The sequence below is a fragment of the Monodelphis domestica genome, chromosome 4 (assembly GCF_027887165.1).
Source record: "Monodelphis domestica isolate mMonDom1 chromosome 4, mMonDom1.pri, whole genome shotgun sequence".
Lineage (NCBI taxonomy): Eukaryota > Metazoa > Chordata > Mammalia > Didelphimorphia > Didelphidae > Monodelphis > Monodelphis domestica.
The window spans coordinates 225025508-225031656 of record NC_077230.1 but is presented as its reverse complement, the minus strand read 5'-3'; positions in this window follow the sequence as shown (position 1 = coordinate 225031656).

The window sequence follows — 6149 nt, the reverse complement described above, 5'->3', positions numbered from 1 at the left end:
GACTTGTCAGAGAACATGTAGTTAATATCAGAAGGTCAAGCTATATCTTTTGATTTCCAGACTCAACTATTTTCCCTTTAGTAAGTGACATAGTTGATTGAGTAGTACACCTCCTTGGGATCAGGAAGAGCTAAATTAAAATCTGACCTCAGATACTTCTTAGCTATGTAACTCTGGACAAGTCACTTTGTGCCTGCCTCAGTTTCTTCAAATGTAAAATTGGGATAATAATAGCATCTACCTCCCAGAGTTATTGTGAAGTTCAAATGTGATTATATTTCCAAAGTGCTTATCATATTGCCTGGTACATCGTAATAAATTTACTTAAATGATTTTTCCTGTTTTTCTTTCAGTATACTATTTTAAAAGATCATAGATCTAGAGGCAGAAGAGACCTCAGGTGTGGTCTAATCCCTTTGTTTTATAGAAAAGAAAACCGAGGTTTATGGAGGTTCAATGACTTACTTAAGAACCTGGTACATGACAAGAGATTAATAAACACTTGTCTGTTCCCACTCCCCATAAATATTGGAGTTCATCTTGCAACCTATGGAAATTCTTTCCCAGCATTTGTATCAATACACTAGGTAGGATTTGCTGAGCCCTTTTCAGGGATGCTTATCCACCTTTGGTGTCCACCTTTCACCCAACTCTTACCTGTGGTTCCAAGAGATTGTAGCATGTAAAATAGTCACACCTTGGTAAACAGGTGAAACTAGACTGAGGGTAACCAACAGGACTCCAACCCATCTGTGAGTTAGGGAGATGTCTACTCCAGGCACTGAAGACTTCCCCTGTTGGAATGGATAGATGAGAACAATTTGTTCCAGTGGCTATAAAGACAATAGAAATAGGCAATGCTCAGTGGTTAGAGTTTGGTCAGATATGAAAGATACCAAAGGCATCCACTGAACCCTAGGCTATCGCCAGTCATCCTTACTTTTGTCTTGTCACTGAGCTTTGATGATGCTAGAAGAGAGAGTGGAGCTGATAATTTGGTACAACTCTGCCTCACTTAAATCCAACTCATTTGCAAGTCAAAACATCACTCTGAGGTGGGTCAGCTGGGTGGCTCAATGGATTGAGAGCCAAGCTCAGAGATGGGAAGTCCTGGATTCAAATGTGGCCTCAGATACTTCCTAGCTCTGTGATGCTGGGCAAGTCACTTAACTCCCATTGCCTAGCCCTTACCACAAGTATTAATTCTAAAACCGAAGGTAAGCGTTTAAAAAAAAAATCACTCTCCTGATGTCATTGATCCTCTTCAAAAAAGGAAAAACAAAGAGCAATCAAATAAACCATAAGACTTGACAATGGGAAAGGGAGCAAATAGGTCATTACAGGCAGCATGAATTGAATAAATTGTAACCCTTGTGTCAAAGTCCCAGATATTCTTTGGGAATCTTTTACTTATCTGATTCATTTGTCACCTCATCTGGCATCCCCCTAATTTAGCACCAACTCCTCTGATAAACACTCAAGTTCATAAGGATTCAAATATGGAATGGATTTTTTTTTAACCTGGAAAGGACTTGCACATGAGCCCCCAAAGAGTCAAGAGAATCTTTTACTGTCTAGGGATCTCCTCTTCTCCCTATCCCATGAATTTGTCTAGTTACACAACTTACCGTACTGCACAAAGTTGGGAATCCTATGAGTGGGAAAGGCAGATTTTGCCTAGTTGTTTCTCATTGCCACTGTTCTTGGCAAGTGTCCACTGTTTCATGGACTCTTCTTTTTGGCAAGATGGGCACCATGATCTCTTCTTGGAAGAATCTTTGCTTTCTGTTTATGATAGCTACTGCTAATAATCCTTTAGAAACTCTTTAAAGCAAACCAATGGAACAATTATGTAGCTGCCTGTTATGGTTGTATGTGTGTATGTGTGTGTGTGTATGTGTGCATGTGCACACAAGTATGCCTCCTAAGTATTTGAGACATTTTTTTCTTTACACATTTCGGCCATATTTACAAAGGGTTTCTTAGGTGTTGGCTGGAACACTTCCTGCTTGCCTTGCTCAACCAAGTGCTAGTGGTACTTATATTAGGAACTTTTAGTGTCTTGGACCCATTTAGCAGTCTGAAAAAGCCTATTGATCCCTTTTTGGAAAATATTTTTAAATGTAGAAAATAATATACAGAGGATAATAAAGGAAACTCATTACAATGAAATTTGGTTATTAAAATACTGAAAAAATAATCCCAGACCTAGGCAGTGTACTTTTGGGAAAATGGTGGAGTTTTGCCTTTCTACCTAAAATCCACTAGGGTAGACTGAACAGGTGATGCTAATTGCTCCAAGCTGCTTTTCTAAGAAAGGAAAGAATCAAAGGCTATTTCTGCCATGAGTAATTGTGACTCAGAGGGAGAAGTGTGACCTTGTCCAAATATGAAAGATTCATGCAATTTTAACTTTAAGAATCATAAAGTCTTTTCCACCTCCAAATTTGATGATTCTATGCCCTTTGAACACTCATAACTATTTTCCAAGGAAAGTCTGATATGTTTCCTTTATGACGTTTACTTGCTTGCTTTTTGAGTAAAAGAGCATGCATACCCTAGTATCTTGGGGCAAAGCCCACAGGTGTGGAAAAAGTCCTGGACTGGATTTAAATATGTGAAAGTCTGACTTATCAGATAGGATTTAAGTCTGAGTTAGAGCTGTAGAAGTCACTTAAAATCAAGCTTTTCAAAGCACAATTAAACAGGCAATATAGGCCAGATGGGAGCTCCCAGGAGATGGGAAAGGAGAGAGAAACTTTGGCAAAGTAGGGAGAAGACAGAGCACCCCCTCCTGTTGCCCCCCTAGAACTCCAGTCAAGCTGACATCTCTTTGTTCATGCTGGACCAGGGGCAGCTGGTAAGACCCGCAACAGGATGGGCAGATGGCTCTGGTTGAGTGCCCATGGCAAGGGGCCAGCTGTGTGTGTGTGTGTGTGTGTGTGTGTGTGTGTGTGTGTGTGTATGTGTTGAGGGAGCAAGACGATGACAGGGGACCTCTACCTTAGTTGCTGGCACCTGCAAATATATTGATAAGCTACCAAATGTAGGACCCAAGAGGCCAGTGTCCCCAGAGAGCAATCATGCACTTACCTACTTTTCTAGAGATGATTCAGGAGGGAGCAGTGGTCTGAGTTCCCAGAATTCCTGTTCCATGGATGGGAAGGAAACCAAAGGATTATTTGGCCTGAGTTTATTAAGACTGTTATAGCCCCTTTCCCTTTTAGTGATTGTTTCAACTTTGAGTTCTTTAACAGAGATCTTCCAGAGCCTATCAATAGTGAACATGCTGCTAAGTGGTACATTGGATAGAGGGCAGGTATATGCCAAAGCGTCTTGGAACCACAGGTAAAAGAGTTGGGTGAAAGGTGGACACCGAGGGTGGATAAGCATCCCTGAAAAGGGCTCAGCAAGTCCTAACTAGTGTATTGATGCAAATACTGGGAAAGAGTTTGGGTAGGTTGCAAGATGAACTCCAATATTTATGGGGAGTGGGAGCAGACAAGTGTTTCTTAATCTCCTGTCAACTACCAGGTTCTTAAGTAAATCATTGAACCTCCATAAGATTCTCTTGACTTTTTTAGAGCTCAGGTCCAAGTCCTTTCCATGTTAAAAAAAAAAATCCATTCTGTATTTGAAGTCTAGTGAACCTGCTTATCAGAGGAGTTGGTGCTAAATTAGGGGGGATGCCAGATGAGGGGACAAATGAATCAGGAAGACCTGACTTCAAATCCAGCCTCAGACACCCACTAGCTATGTGACTCAGGGCAAGCCATTTAATATCTACCTATTTCAGTTTCCTCAACTGTAAAATGGGAATAATAATAGCATGCAGGATTATTGCAAGGATCAAATTATATTTGTAAAGTGCTTAGCACAGTGCCTGGCATATAGAAGATGCTTAATAAATGCTTATTCCCTTCCCTTCCCCTGTGAATCATTGGTCATCTGTCTTGGATCATACTCAGGCCCTCTAAGATGTTGCATTTCCAATGCCCACATACATTCCCTATAGGCTTAATTTCCAAACTCAAACACTGAATTTTATTTATCTGTGCTACTGACATGACTGGAAAGAACACTGGACCAAGCCAAGAGACCTGGACTAAAGCCCAGACTCTGCTGTGTAAGCTTAGACAAATCCCTTCACTTCTCTGGGCCTCAATTATCTCCCTGACCAAAAGGAGATAATAAAACTTGCCCCATTTATCTCAAAGAGATGTATGAGATAATGCAGGAAATTCATCTATAATTCAGTAGCTGTTGCCTGTGGCAACAAAGAGGTTAAGTAACTTGCCAAGGTCACATGCCTAGGTCCTGATTAGTGTGAATAATAAATCTCCTCACAGAAACAGCAATAAAGTATGATGGTGAACTCTGAATGATTTAGCTGTTATCAGTAATGCAAGGATCTAGGACAATTCCCAGCCACTCCTGACCCAAAAGGCTATCCACTGCTATGGAAGGAAAAGATCTAGTCTGAATGCATTTTTTTTTAGCAAGAAATCATAAATTTTATTTATTTATTTTTAAAAATATTTTTCTATGTTTACATGATTCATTTTCTTTTTCTTTTCCCATCCTCTTCCTTCCCCCTCCCAGAGCCAATAAGACCTTCAACTGGGTTATACAAATGTTATCACTTATACCTATTTCTATATTACTCATTTTTGCAATAAAGCAATCTTTTAAAACCAAAACTCCAAATCCTATACCCATATAAACAAGTGATAAATCATATGTTTTTCTTCTGTGTTTCTACTCCCATAGATCTCTCTTGATGTGGGCAGCATTCTTTCTCATAAGTCCCTTAGTATTGTCTTGTAGTAGCAAAGTCCATTACATTGGATAGTTCCACAATGTTTCACTACAATGTTCTCCTGGTTCTGCTCCTTTCGCTCTGCATCACTTCCTGGAGGTTGTTCCAGTCTCCATGGAATTCCTCCACTTTATTATTCCTTTGAGCACAACAGTATTCCATCACCAACAGATACCACAATTTGTTCAGCCATTCCCCAATTGAAGGGCAGCCCCTCATTTTCCAATTTTTGGCCACCACAAAGAACGCAGCTATGAATAATCTTGTACAAACATTTTTCATTATAATTTCTTTAGGGTACAAACTTAGTAGTGTTATTGCTGGATCAAAGAGTATGCCAATCTGAATGCATTTTGAAGCATGCTATTTTATACTTTATTTCTTCCATTAATTGTTCTCTAGTGTAAGTGATATGTGCTACAACATGAAGAACATGGAAATATATAACATCATGAATATAACATCATGATAGCACATGTACAATCTCATTATCATCATATTATCTGCCATATTGAGGTAGAGGTGGAAAAAAGGGAGAAAACACAGATTACAAAATGTCAGAAAATGATTACTGAAAATTGTACTGACATAACCTAGAGAAAAGTAAAAGATTTATTAAGAAAAATAAATCCCCTAAAGTAGTCACATGCTTTTGAATTCACATAAGTTGAAGTTATAATTTTATGAAAAATCATATAAAAAGTCATCATTTCCACCTTATTGGATATATGAATTCAAATGATGCTACATAGTAAGAGTTAGTTATAGAAGATGAAAGGACGTTAGAGGTCATTTAGATCAACTCCTTCATTCTACAGATGAGGAAACAAAGGTAAATAGGGTTAAGTGAATTACTCAGAGTCACACAGATAGTGAATGTCTAAAGCCACATTTGAACTCAAGAAGAGGAGTCTTGCTGACTTGAGGCCTGGTATTCTATTCACTTCAATACCTAGTTGCCCATTATATGACATTACTTCTTAATAATGGTTGTTTACTTTTATAGAGAGCTACCAAGCACTTTCTTTTCAAATTCCCATTGTGGCTAGCATGTCAAGTGAGAAATTTACAGGTGAGAAAAATGAGGCTTAAACATGTAAAGCAATTTTCCTAAGGTCACATAGCTCAGTATGCATCATTTTTATCATGCCTAGAATCCTCTTCCCCTTCCTCTCTGCCTATGGACCTCCCTGACTTCCTTTAAGTCCCAACAAAAATCTTTTACTGGAAGTCTTCCCCAGCTCCTCTTAATTTCAGTACCTTTCCCCTGTTAATTATTTCCCATTTATCCTAAATATAAGATTGCTTTATTGTATTTGTCTTCCCCACT